This window comes from Motacilla alba, chromosome 3 (assembly GCF_015832195.1).
Source record: "Motacilla alba alba isolate MOTALB_02 chromosome 3, Motacilla_alba_V1.0_pri, whole genome shotgun sequence".
Taxonomy (NCBI): domain Eukaryota; kingdom Metazoa; phylum Chordata; class Aves; order Passeriformes; family Motacillidae; genus Motacilla; species Motacilla alba.
This window is the reverse complement of record NC_052018.1, coordinates 10,395,600-10,409,490: the sequence shown is the minus strand read 5'-3', so window position 1 is coordinate 10,409,490 and position 13,891 is coordinate 10,395,600.

The window sequence follows — 13,891 nt, the reverse complement described above, 5'->3', positions numbered from 1 at the left end:
GTTACGTTCCTGAGTGATAAACACAAAGTTCAGCTAAACTTTCATGGAAAAAATATTGTACATTTCCCTTCTGGGGGTTATATTTACCCAGCCTTTTCAGGCTGCATTATCACCCACTGTAATCTATTTAACTTCCATTCATGAGTCACTCTGACACTACACTGCCTTTCAGCTCTGTAAACAATACAAAAACTGAGCTCCTAGCTACAAATAAGGAAGGAATTTTGAACATGTTTTTTATCAATGAAACATATTGACACATGACAATACTGTTGTCAGTCACACTTCCATTGAAGTTAAAAGGAATAAGAGCAAGTCAATATTTGATAATTATTTCACAAATGTACTGCACAAGCTCTGAAGACTAAGTCCTAACAGATATTAAACACAAGTGATTCTACATAGTGATTCTATGATTTGCAGCACCTTTAATAATTTGCCATGATAAAACTTCCAATGAAAAAATGTGTATACTAACATAATAAAACACACTTTATAGGTAAGCATAGTGTATATAGTTTATGGGAATGCAATATATACTTTATTAAATTTTTTTGCCATTATTTAAAGTCAGAAATAAAACAGTCATGTAACATTCATTCATGTTACAGATTCAGTATTATTATAAGCAATAAATACATTGTTAAAGTTGAGGCAACAAGGAAGCACAACACGTTGAACTGAGAATTAAATGGAGACACATTTATATACTACCAAGTTGGAATGTGCATTTGAGAGTGGCAAGCTCCCAGCATTGAGCTCCTACCCCAGCAGGGTGAAATATTTTTAAAAGATGTAGTTCAGATCCCCAGTCCTGGAGTGTGAGACTTCCAGAGAGAAACAAAACTATCCAAAAGTAGATTTGGTCTGAACTCAGAGTCTGATCTCCAGGTCTGAGACACGGAGTCACCTGTGCTCCTGCAGATATCCCAGCCTCTCCCTGCACTCAAAAGCAAGCAGGCACATGCATCACACGGTTCCTTCCACACCTGGACTAAGCACAGCTCTTCTTGGTGCACGATTCCTGGGAAAATACCTGCTTGATTGGAAAATACCTGCTTCATTTCAGCAAAACTTACCCAAGTAACCCTGGCTTCACAGAATGCTTAGGCATATTTGGCTGGTAATGGTTTTTCTGTGTCAGTAACAGTGTGACAAATCATGACAGTGCATTGTTTTGCCAAAGGGAAAGGTTTAGGAAAAAAACATGAAAATTTTGCCCAGGTGCTGTGTCTACAGGAACAGCCAAGCCTATTTTTTCCACCTGGAGAACCCATTTGAATTTCCTTCCTAGTGCTCAGATGGGTCCTTGCATGCAACCTGCTGGGTTCCTCCTGCTGTTCTAGGTAGACAAGTTATTTATTACTTCCTCTCCTGAACTGCTGGGAGCCTGATTATACACTGCTGATGTTTGCTTTCTCAGTTCAGGACTTGGCTGCATTTCCAAAAGAGGTGCTCTTTGTTAATGGTCAAAATGATCTCTGTGTCAGTCTCTACACAGCTGGAAACAATGCAGCAGTGAGGTAGAGATCTCTTGATGTGAAATGTGACAGTGACCTTGGAAGTCCTGGCTCAATGCTGCCTCCACACATACCATAAAATGCAGCATCCTTCATATTCTGTTACGCCATATATAAAATAATGCAGTCTAGACATTGTCAGAACACTGTTAATGATACACCTTGCACTTTACTCTCTGAGGTCTTAAAAAACACCACTCTGCAAACCTGTGCTAACTGAATATCACTGACCAAGTCCATCAGCAGCTGATTATCCCACTAACCCAGACAAACAGCAGGTTAGCAATAAATAATAAATAATAGGCTGGTATTTGCTGTTTTGACAGCAGATGTCATTTATAGAGCAGTTCACCCATCACCATGCTCAGTGTGCTAGATGAAATGAGGAGGAGGAGGAGGAGGAGGAGGAGGAGGAGGAGGAGGAGGAGGAGGAGGGCAAGGAGCCCTCCAGGGAACCATGAGGCTGCAGGAAGGTCTGGGCCATATAATAACAGCTCATAGGCCATGAATTTCTACACAGAGGGTGTGTGTGAATGCTCCTGGGCATTGCCATACCCTCAGTGAAATCTCACCAGTGACTGCAAAAGGAGAAGGCTCAGGGATGGAGATGAGCACTTCATAAAATCCCATGTGTGACAACACTCATGGATCAGTTCCAGGAGCCTTTTAAGGAAGCACTTGGGCTGCCTGGAGCCTGGTTACTTGCCTGTCTTCCCAGGCAGGTTTTGCAACTTCCTGGGAACAAAATTGCGCCAAGGCTGGATGGTTACTGACATCCACTCTGGGAGCCCTTTGGGCTGTGTTTTTGCAAACTGGCCTGGCTGCAGCACAGGCACCCCAGGGGCCTGAACCCCACTGGGATTAGACAAAGATTCATGATTTGGCACAGGAAATAGCATAAGATGTGATCTCAGGTCTGCCATCTCCCTCCTTTCTTCTGCATGGTGGTTTGGAACCCCAGGCTGGACCAATGCTCCTGTGTATTTGTACCCTTCTGTCCCAAAGCCCACAGCTGCTCATGCAGCAGCCCACAGGGCCCCTTGCCTGCCCAAACCTTCCTGTTGCTCACTCCTTGGACCACAGAAACTGCTGAGAACCAGCTCCTGCCCTGGGGCAGCATCCATCCTCATGGCTGAGATCCCAGCATGAGGAGGGGTGGAGCAGTGGTCCCAGAAAACTGTGCCTCACTGGGATGTGCCTCAAGCTGGTGCTGCAGAGATGGAATTAGAATCATAGAATAATCTGAGCTGAAAAGGAGCCACAAGGATTATCTAGTCCACAAGGATTATCTAGTCCACAAGGATTATCTAGTCCAACTCCTGGCCCTGCACAGGACCAACGCAAGAGTCACACCACGTGCCTGAGAGAGTTGCCCAAACTCTTCTTGAACTCTGGAAGTTCAAATCCCTCTGAATTGTAGAGGGATGGAAGTGCATTAAAAAAAAATAATTTCTTTCCTCTTTGCTGCCTTACTAAAAGTGTCTGGGCAAACATCTCACCCCTCAGGCTTGTTGTTGTTGTCACCCTTTTCTGAAGTTCTGAGCCTTCCCGCCTGCTGAACACTCATCTATCTGCTGGCACATCACAGACTGAAGGCACATCTTTTTCTACTTGCACATATTGAAAGATGCTTATTAAAAGATGTTTAACTGAGTTTTGTGAAAGAAAAACCCCTTCCAAACAGTGCTGCTGGAAAGGTGAGCCTTGCATTTGTTATGGAAGATACAAGGTAAGATACAAGACACAGATAAGCAAGCCCAGCATGTGTTTAGCAGTCTGGCTGCTAGAGCAAAGTACAAATAAAAAGTCCCTCAACAGCCACCACAGAAGCTAGTGGACTACCTTTAAAAAACAAACAAACAAACAAAACAATCTATCTTTGCTTTAAAAATTCAGTCAATGCTCCCTTGATCGCTCTGGCTTCAGGTAGCTGGTGATGATCCTGAACTCCTGGGCCAAGATGGATGTGTCCTGGCTCCCAGGGGAAGGAGGGGCAGTGGGGACTCTAGTGGGAGACTGTGCCACCACCCAGCTGCTGCCCCATCATCACAGCAAGGGACAGGGCACTGCGGTGCCCCATGACCTGCTCTAGCACAGACTCAGCTTTCATGAATCCAGGCACTAAATGAAGGGAAGGCTTTGGGGCTTTGTGTTCTCAACATTTATCCCTGGTGTGCTTGTCCTCTGCCAAGGCATGGAAAAAGTGTGCTCACCCCAGTTTCTTCATCATGTCTGTAAGCTGGAAATAATTTACACTTGATATTTTTAAAGTCCCTATTTCACACTGTCCTAGTTTTGGCCAAGGCCATGAGCAGGGTGTATCCTGGAGCTGTGTGGGCACCTCTGGGTTGTTATTCTACACCACTCACATCACTGAAGGGGGTAGAACCATGGAATTCTCACTTCCAACAAGAAAGGGGGATGGCTTGCAGTCAGGAAGGAAAAGGTGCATGCAGAGGGTCTAGGGGACAATTTTTTTCCTGTCCCCTAGAACTGTGTAGCATGGGCTCAGGTCAGTGAGAATATCTTCTGCATGTAAATTGCCCTCTTTTTCTACATTTTGTTATTAATATTGTTGCTGTTGCTGACACTGTTTGTTTTCTCATCTCTTTGCTGTTTCTAGTAAATTGTCCTCAGCTCAGAATTTCTACCTTTTGTCTGCCTCTGTCTTGGGATGGGGGAAGGGAGCTGCTTCATAGGACTCAATTTCCAGCTTAAACCACAATGCACATTTACAAGTTACTTCAATTTTAAAATCACTTAACAGAGTGTACCCAGGTTTTACTTCTCTCTTCAATCTTCATTAATAAATAAAATCAGCCAGGGACCATTTGCTCGCTCTGGGGCAGAGCAGCCCAGTGCAGCTCCCATCCACATGGCTGAGCTCTGTTCCTGCCCCGTGCACTCTGGCCGAGGAAGAGCCAACCACAGGGAACAATCATCATCCTGTGGTGTTCCCTGGCTGGTTCAGGGGGCTGTTGGAACAGTGCTGGGCAGCACAAGCCAGCAGTGATGGGGTCCATGTTAACAGCTGGATATGGTTGTTCATGTGTGCCTGTGGCTGAACCCCTACTCCAGCCTCATTTTATGGACCAGTACAGATGTACCTGGGGAGAATTCATTCATCCCAGTTTAGCTCTCTGATTCCTGATGCCTTCTAAATATTTGTAGCATTTGATCCTAAATAGCATGGATGGAAAAAAAAAGAGTTGACAATTTTATTTAATTTATGTAATGATTCATCTCATTAATTTTCAGCTCAGGAACTTCATGGCTGTGGCCAAGCAGGGTGTCAAGCTGTGCAAACGTGGCCTGTAAAAGCTTAAGAACTGCATCTGCAAAGGTGAGATAGAAGAAATACACAGGCAGATGGCTCAGGGGACAGAGCACACTCAGAGTACAAGGTCGAGGAAAACCTGACAAAACAAAAATAATTCTGAAATGTAACACCCGCACAGCCACTCATGCTTTCACCACAGAGAATCATAGACACTTTTTTAAAAATTTTCCTAAGTGATGCTGTCAACATCCTGGAGAAGGAGAAAGTTAATCTGCATCCTCCAATGGTCAAGGACCACAATGGTTTCTTCAACGGGACTAGATAAACTTCATACATTTTCAGGAAGAAATAAAGCCCACAAAGACCATCACTTTGCTATTTATTCTTCACTGAACACCTTCATGTCTTGGATAGCTTCAGCCACGGTGTGAATGGGAGTGTGGGTTTTCCGGGCAGCCCCTGCACAGCCAAAGCCCAAGGGCAGGTTCCTATGGTGACTGAGCACTGTAAAGCTTTTTACCTGGCTCTTAGGAAGTGCTTTGCAAAGTACGAATGAAACACTACTCTGCTTAAAACCTTTTCCACCGGATTTATTCACCTGTGGCCTGGCAAGCGATTAACCAGCTGCATTGCTCCTGAGGCAAGTGACAGGCACTTGCAGCCTTGAGTGTCTCTATTAGTCCTTAGGTGTAACCATTTTTAGGACTCAGGAATTGCTAGGGCTGAAAGCTTGAAGATGTATTATCTGTCATTACCTGCATAATTCTTTTTCACAAAAAGATGGCCTTACTGAACTTACACAGTTCTATTATGGATGCCATCTCGCATTGCAAACACATTGTACACCGGTGGCAAAGCGGGTCTTAATGTAGTTCATTTAATTTTCTAGCAAAAACAAGGAAGAGTCAGATTACACTTCATGTAATTCACATTGTATGCCAGTGAATTCTGAGCCCTGTGCAAGTGAAAAAAATCACCATCTCTAGCCTGGTCATACTAATTTGAACTGCAGGATGTCAATATTTTAGCCCCAGAATTCAACATTAAACTTTTCATTTATCAGCTAAAAAGAAGCTCACCACATCTGGCAGAGGCGGTGAGAGATGAGCTGCCCCTCTGCTTCCCACGTGGGTCCCCCAGCACTCGCACACCCTGTCAAACTCCTGCTTTCCAGGAGGATGCTCAAGAACTGTCCGGAGACTTCGGGAGCTCCGTGCGCTGCCATAAGCTGCCACAAACACATCCCTTCCCCGCTCACTGCTGTCAGAGGCCATGTCACCTCCGGGCTGCCGAAGGCGGGCAGGACTCGCCTGGCACGGTGGGCACCGGGACTGCCCTCTCTGCCCGCAGCGGCGCTGCCTCTGCTGCTGCTGCCGGAGACAAGCGCGCCCGCAGGTCCCATCTGACCTTTACAAATCGCTCCTGTCACTCCCTGTTAGGAGTCTTCTGAGCGCTGACAGGAAAAACAAGTCGCCCTGTGAGTAGCGGGACTAATTGGTCGTTTCCTGTGCTCGAAGCGTTCATTACAAAGCCCTTTCTCTCTTCATTCAGTTATCTAACGTGGGCTGAACTCTGCAGCCTCCCTCAGTCAGGCACTAATGGAGTCTGCTTTCTTTTCCCGTTTCTGTGAAACCCGTGGAAAATAAAGACCTTTGAAAAGTCTTCCTACTATGCTAACAGTCCTGTGAGTGCAGGTTTGGTGTAGGTGTTGTACCTGACTCAGCTTATCTACACCAGGCTATCACAAATGTCAGGGTCTCTTCCCTAGGAAGGGAGCATTGCTTAATCATGTTCATTCGATCCATTTTACCGTGCTTCTAATCTTGGTCAGTGTAGGAGGACCTCTCAAAGTGCTCCTGTACCTCACAAGCACACACAGTATTCACCTGATGTCTGCAGCCAGGAGTGCATGGAAGAGCTGCTATATGTCCTAGAATCCTGAAATGGCTACAGATGTCCTGCAAATTACTGCTGCTGAAATTTGATTGCGTGTAAATCTGGTTTGCACATAGAATCACAGGATGGTTTGGGTTGGAAGGGGCTTTAAAGACATCTAGTTACATACAGATACTCTCCTGTCATGGGCAGGGACACCTTCCACTATCCCAGGTTTCTCAAAGCCCCATCCAGCCTGGCCTTGAACACTTCTATGGATGAGGCACTCACAGCTTCTCTGCACAGCATGTTCCAGTGTTTCACCATCCTCACAGGAAAGAGTTTCTTCTTAACATCCAACCTAAACCTACCCTCTCTCGTGTGAAGCCATTCCCCCTTGTCCAATCACTCCACACCCTTGTAAAAGGTCTTTTTTCAGCTCTCTTGAAGCCCTTTTTGGTACTGGAAGGTGCTATAAGATCTCCCCAGGGCCTTCTCCTTGCTGGTTATTTTGACATGCTTACAGTCCAGCTAGCTTTTCCCCCTGGACTGGCTTTCCCTCAGGAAAGCAGGCACACATGAAGCTCCATCAGCCAGCTTTTGCCTCCTGAGTTCTGTTCCCTGGGCAGCATAAAAAGGCCCAGGTTTCAGCAATTAAGACTTTCAGAGCTGGTGTTGTGTTTCACCATGATTCTTGCTCCTGAAGGACTTTGGGCAACCCTTGGGCCTTCCTTCCTTGCAGAGGCAGAACCATGCAAGAACAACAGGGACATGAGAACTGCATGGGACAGGCTCCTTCAGCCTGAGCTCTCCGGACTGCGAAAGCCGCACGGTGACATTGACTACAGGACGGACAGACAGGAAATTCCACCAACCACAGTGGCTGCTGGCATGAGGTCCTGCTCCTGCCCCCTCAGCAGATTCCTTCCTGCCTGTTGCTGATTCACCACCAGCAGCTGCTCACATCTCCATGCACTGTCCTGCCTGGTGGCCCTGGTAAGCTACTGCAGAGCAGGAGCCCCATCCTGAACTTCAGTTATTGTTTTTTCTTTCTCCTTTAGTCAGATACACTTTGTTTTGCAAACGTTATTGTAAAACTACTTCATTTTTAGCAACAAAATCAGCAAGTACTGGCAGATCCTGGTGGTATGTGATGTTTGCCAACAAGTGAGCATTAATTGTGTCTGAATGGGGTCAGACCTCACACCACAGGTGATGCTCACTGGGTATATGAAGCAGCACAAGGCTTCAACCAAAAAAGCCAAGGGAAAAGCACTGCAAGCAGAGTATGACTGATCTCAGGTGTTGCATTTCTTTCTCTTGGTTATGGCCTATCACAATTGATATTTGGTAATTTTTCAAGAAAAGAAAATTACATTTGGTTCAGGTTTAGTAAGTTCCATGAAACTTTTGTCTCGGTGTGTATACCTTCATCTGTGTATTTAGAAGATCTTCCTTGTTATCTCTGTGTCTCATGTAAGCACCAGTCAGGGTTTAGCTGAACAACTCTTTCAACATAAATATGATTTTCAAGCCCCTCACAAACTTTCATTCTCTGAGGTCACCCAGGATGGGGCACTTGAGAGATGCCTCATTCTGGTCAAAGCCATCCATCCCTGGGTATGACCAAGCACCTCAGCAGTGTTGTAGGCAAGAGGCAGGGCAGAAAGATAACTCCACCAAAACCCAGCTGTTGGTTTCACCCTGACCACAGATGTGGGACTGATAACTGAAGAATAATCCTTAGAAATAGACACTCACAGCCTTTTTTTGCTTCAGAAAAAAAAAGGATTTAGGATTGAGCACAGATTTATGATTACAGTTAGGACTGAGCACAGATTCTTTCAAACAAATTTGTTTTATCAATTATGTGCATCTATACAGACTTTTGCTGTAGGATTGTAAAAACTTTCCAGCCTTCTCTCTAAACTTTTCAATCACTACTGAAAGGCAATGTTTTTTTCCCTTAATAGAGAAAGATATTAAAACACAGCTGATGGACCTTGGTGAGAACAGCATTACCACATATAATATCCAAAGTGGATTAGTTGTGTGTCAGAGAATCACAGAATATCAGGTTGGGAGGGACCTCAAGGTTCATCTGGTCCAACCTTTCTTGGCAAAAGCCTGGTCCAGGCAAGATGGCCCTCTACCCTGTTGAGCAAAATCTCAGAAGTGTCCGGTGCTGAGGAATTCACCACTTCCCTGGGGAGATTATTCCCATGGCTTGTCTAGACTGTAACACATCAGCTTCTCTAGGAGGAGGCTGTGGGAAATTGTATCAAAAGCCTCTGAGAAAACTAGGTAAACAATGTCCACTGCTCTCCCCACATCAACCAAGCAGGTTACTTTATTGTAGAAGGCAGTCAGGTTTGTCAAGCACGATTTGCCTGTGGTGAATCTGTGCTGGCTTTTCCCGATCAAACGTTTCATCTGACTTGTGATAGCCCCCAGGAGGATTTGCTGCATAACTTTCCCAGGGACTGAAGTAAGACTGATGGGCCCATAAATTCCTGGGTCCTTTTTTAGGCCTTTCTTGAAAATGGGGGTGACCTTAACCTTCTTCCAGTCTTCTGGGATGTCCTTCAATCTTCACAACTTCTCAAAGATTACAGTCACCTCAACCCTGACATCAGCCAGGTCTCTGGACACCCTCAGGTGGATGTTGTCAGAGCCCATCCATGTGCAGGGGCCAAGCTCCTGGAATTGTTCACAGACCAACTCCTCCTTCACTGACTGTGGGTCTGTGTTTGCCTCAGCCTGGATTTTTGTTCTGAAGACCTGAGGGTCCAGCAAAGGTACCTTTGTCTTTACCTGTCCTGGTAAAGACAGGAGTGAAGGAAGTGTTGAGAAGCTCTGCCTTTCCAGTGTTACCGATGACTAATTCAGCTTTCCTGTAGGACAGCAGGCCAACATTTTCTTTCTGTTTCCTCTTGTTTACGGACACGGAGAACCCTGTCCTGTAGGTTTTGACAGCAGCTTCTCTTGCCCATGGGCAGTCTGTCCCCATGCTGCCAGCTGGAAGTGCAAAGAGCAGCCCAGCCCTCAGAATGTGACCATGCTTTTCCTCTTGCAGGGGCAAGAGGCATATGGGATTCAGAGACCCTCAGGTCTGGCACCATCTCCAGACTGCAGGGACCAGCCTGCAGATGCCTTTATTTACTATGTAGTGCAAGAACTTCTGAAAACATATATTTGTTCTCTGTAATAAACAAGAGAATATTTGGGTCCAGTATTGTCATTAGTATTCAAGGGGGTGAGGGAAGGCAGGGGGACAGGAAAAAGCTTAAACACTTATTCCTGAAACTTCAGCATACTTTTCAGCCCCCCTTGAGTCCTTGTGTACCTGAAGAAGAACCACAGCACAGAAGGCTGTGCTCTGGAGGGGAAATACCAGCAGTGCTGTGTGAAGATTGTACCATGGCGTTTCTCATTGCTCACACCTCGTTTAACGTGGATGCATGCAACAGAAAGGAGCTGGAGGCTTGATGTGAAGACAAGCAAACTTCTCAAGAGGCAGTGCTGAAATAACATGCAAAGTGGCCTAACTGGCCACTTTGTGTTGTACAGAATTTATTTTCCCATTTATGAAACTGGGGATCAGTGTAGGAACCCTCTGTATGGAATAATTTCAGATTTTTTTTTTTTTCTGTAAGGTGTTTCCTAGATCAATATTAATGCCTCCATGCTCAAGGCAAAGTTGGAGTTTGTGTTGCCTCATGCAGAGAAAACATAAGGAGCCCCAGGTAACCTTCTATTACTGCAGGTAGGGAAGGGGAGGCATGGTCTGAAATGTGCTACTGGGTAGCAGGAACACAAGCTGGTGCAGGCATTAGAGGCAGTGGTGCTTGGTAAGGAGGGAAATGAGCTCAATGCATAGAAAACACACACTTCCCCAGAATAATACAACTTCTCACAGTATGGTATCATGTAAGTTCCTAGCCCAGCCTAAATTCCCTTTCCAGGCAGGAGCCAGAGTGAGGACATGGCTTCAGAAATCTTAATGGAACCGCAGAAACTGGTAGAGGATTCCCAGCTTCAGTTCCCAAACACAGGGACATCACCTTCAGAAACACCAGGAAGCTGGACTGCCTTGTTCCCAGTGCCCAGTTCTCCTTGATATACTCAATAGGAATCTAAAGGAACCTCGCTTATTTATGTGAAAGGGACTTTGTTGGTTGCTGACTTGCAATGGGACATGTGACACAGGCCTGAAGCAAATCAGTAAACACAGAAATTTTCTCTTGAGAAGGAAAGGGTGGGGCAGAGGACATGGTAATTACATGTTCTCCATGAGTGCTGCTTGTCTTTGTTTGCCCAGAGCAGCTTTGGCGAAAGCATTCCTAATTGCATATTTCTCATTTGCACTGCCTTTTTGTTCCTCTCAAAAAACATTCCTTTTAAGAAGGTTTGTCATCCTTTGCATGGAATCCAACAGCAGTGGGGGGGATAACAGAATAGATGGCTGGTGGATGATGATCTGGGATGCTCTTCTGGAAACCTTGACTTGTGTCAATACCAGCCGTATTCAGAGGCCAGAGCTCGATGCAGAGTGGCTCTAACAAGTCACATGTTTCTAGGGGGTATGCTGCTGTCCTTTTTCTTCTTCTTCTCTAAGCTCTCCAGCTTTACTGCCTCTGAGAAGGTGTGAAGAGGAGGACTTGGAAACTTAATGCAGGATTTATACTTTGCTGAGAACTGTGCAGAATGGGACATGTTGAGAGACGGACAACAGTGATGAATGGGGACATCCTGTTGAGCAAAAAGCAAGGCAACTTGCCATAGCTTTTAGTTGTCATCTTGGCAATGAACAAGGGTGCTCTTGTTCCTCTCAGACCAAAAGTTTCAAGCCCTAAGTCATCTTTTGACATCACCTGCTTTGCCTCAGGTAGCACTGGAATCATGTGGCTTAACACTGGAACAATGTGAGTACCCCTTCCCCTGCCAGGACCTGCTGGTTTGGAGACACTGGCTGACTCGGCTCTACCTGTAAGACCTCTGTCCACCATGGCCCATGGAAGTGGAGAAGGTAGGGGAGTGCCAGAGGAAAAGCTACAATGCACCTCAACAGCAAAGTGAACATGCCAGCGAACAGTCTGTTGCACAATGCTGGAGCAAAATGGAACAGAAACCCACCCCCTTGGAAACGAGCAGCAGCCTCAAAAGGCTCAGTGTTTGGCTGTGATTTTCCCAGAGATGTGTTTTTACAGCTGTGGTTAATGTGTGACTAATCCTCACTGTGCAGTAACCACACAACCACTCCTTGGAGCGGCGCGAGCGCACGGTGGCTTTGGGTCGGAAGTAGAGATGGTAACATCTGAAAAGAATCCTTAAAACTGACAACACTTCTGAGCAGGGCTCTAATCATTTATGTCATGCCTGAGAAACTTGCAGCCAGGCTCCAGTGTATATGTACGTGTATAACAAAAAAGACAAACCACCTCCCAAGAACAATAAACAGTTCAAAGGCTTGTGCTCTCAGGCAGCTGCTATCAAACATTAACTGCACTATTTGAGCAGGAAGAGCAGACTCAAACAGCATTTTGAAGAGCATTTGCAAGCTCTCTTTTCCTCCAGTAGTACACTAATAGCAATAATAATAACAAAGCCACATTTTCAGTCTGACCAAAAGGTAGGTAATATTGCTCCGAAACAGCCATATTCGTATTTTTCTCTGTGCCACCCTGAGAACAATAAAACTCCTAGAAGTTCTCGCACCATTGCTCTGTGTTATGAAGACTGAACACTCAACTGTTTCATCAAGTTACTCATAAAGGCAACTTGAGGCCTGGATGTTCTGAATGAGAAATGACAGCAGGGCTGTGTGCTGCATGTAGCTGCACGTGCAGTCCTACTCTCTATGTGCCAGTCCCTAAAGGGCTGGCCAGGCCCTGGTGTCCATTCAGGTGGGCTTTGAAGGCCTCTGACCATGACTGACATGGCTTTTGATTGCCAGCAAAGTCAGCTTTTCAGATCTTCTCCAGGTATGGACAGATAAGCAATTAGGTGGGCCCTCTGCTCCCTTGTTTAGATACGTGCCAAGTCTTCCTTTTTTTTTTTTTTTTTTTTTTTTGCTTTATTTTGAGGGGTTCTAGTCTGGTTGGGGGGGGGGGGCTTGTTAAAATACAACCATGTTCTTTAATGGCTTTATGAAATTATTTCAGCTTCAATCCTGACATCCTCAGCTTCAACACTTTGAAGCTTTCCTCAGCTAAGGTTTTGTGTAAGGCAGCGTGTGTCTGTGAGAACAACAAACTCTGTGATTCCTTGTGGTCACACACTGGCACCCAGCACATCCCCAAAGCACAGCAGCAGGCTCATGAGCAGCATGAGCTCATGCTTAGGGAGTATCCAGAGAAGCAGCTCCTTGCTCTCAGAATATACTACTTCCAAATCTGACGGGAGTCAGAAGAGAGAGGTATGTCATGCAGAACCTGCATTTCTCAGCTCCTGCTGAGTTTCTGCTGGCACTCAAACCCTGTCCATTCAGGAGGAGATGCAACCTGGTTTGCCACATGAAGGAAACAGCTGTCCAGATCCTAAGGCACAGGTTCTCAGGCTTTGTTTAGAGGGAGAAATGCACTGGTGGCATCAGCCTAAGTTTCTTCCAGGCTGCCCCACTCCTTTCCTCAATGTCCCTGCCCTCATTCAGTCACCTGCAGCAGCCCCAGCTCTGTGCACAGCAGGAATCCAGCTGGCTCCTGCCTATGTCTTTCAGAGGTAAGGCAGGTGAGATAGGTTTTGGTGATGGGTTTTTTGAGGCTTGGGGGTTTTGATTGTTTTTCTCTGCACGCTATTTTCAAATGCATTGCATATTAGAGGGGTACCACAGTTTGGGGACCCCTAGCCTTGTGGCACATGTTAAGCATACCACTCTCTCCCACACAGGTTCTCAGGGGCCAGGAATGCTTTGATGGTTGGCTCAGACAAGTAGGGGTTTATGCTGAGGACATTTTTATACAACAGTGTCACGTGGTTTTGGTTAAACTGGAACAGCTGTGCTCTGGGGTCTAGGATCTGTCCAAATCCTAATATTTATTTTTAAATCACACCTATTTATCCTTTGTTCTATGCTATTTTAAAGTAGGATTTTTTACTTTTAAGAGCACCTAATATTTTCTGACTTTTTAAAGTTTAGGGATTCAGTGATTGCCCTTCCCTTGTTCCTGTTTTAATTTCTCATTAGCACACAGTTGTGTGTCCCTGCAGATGCATA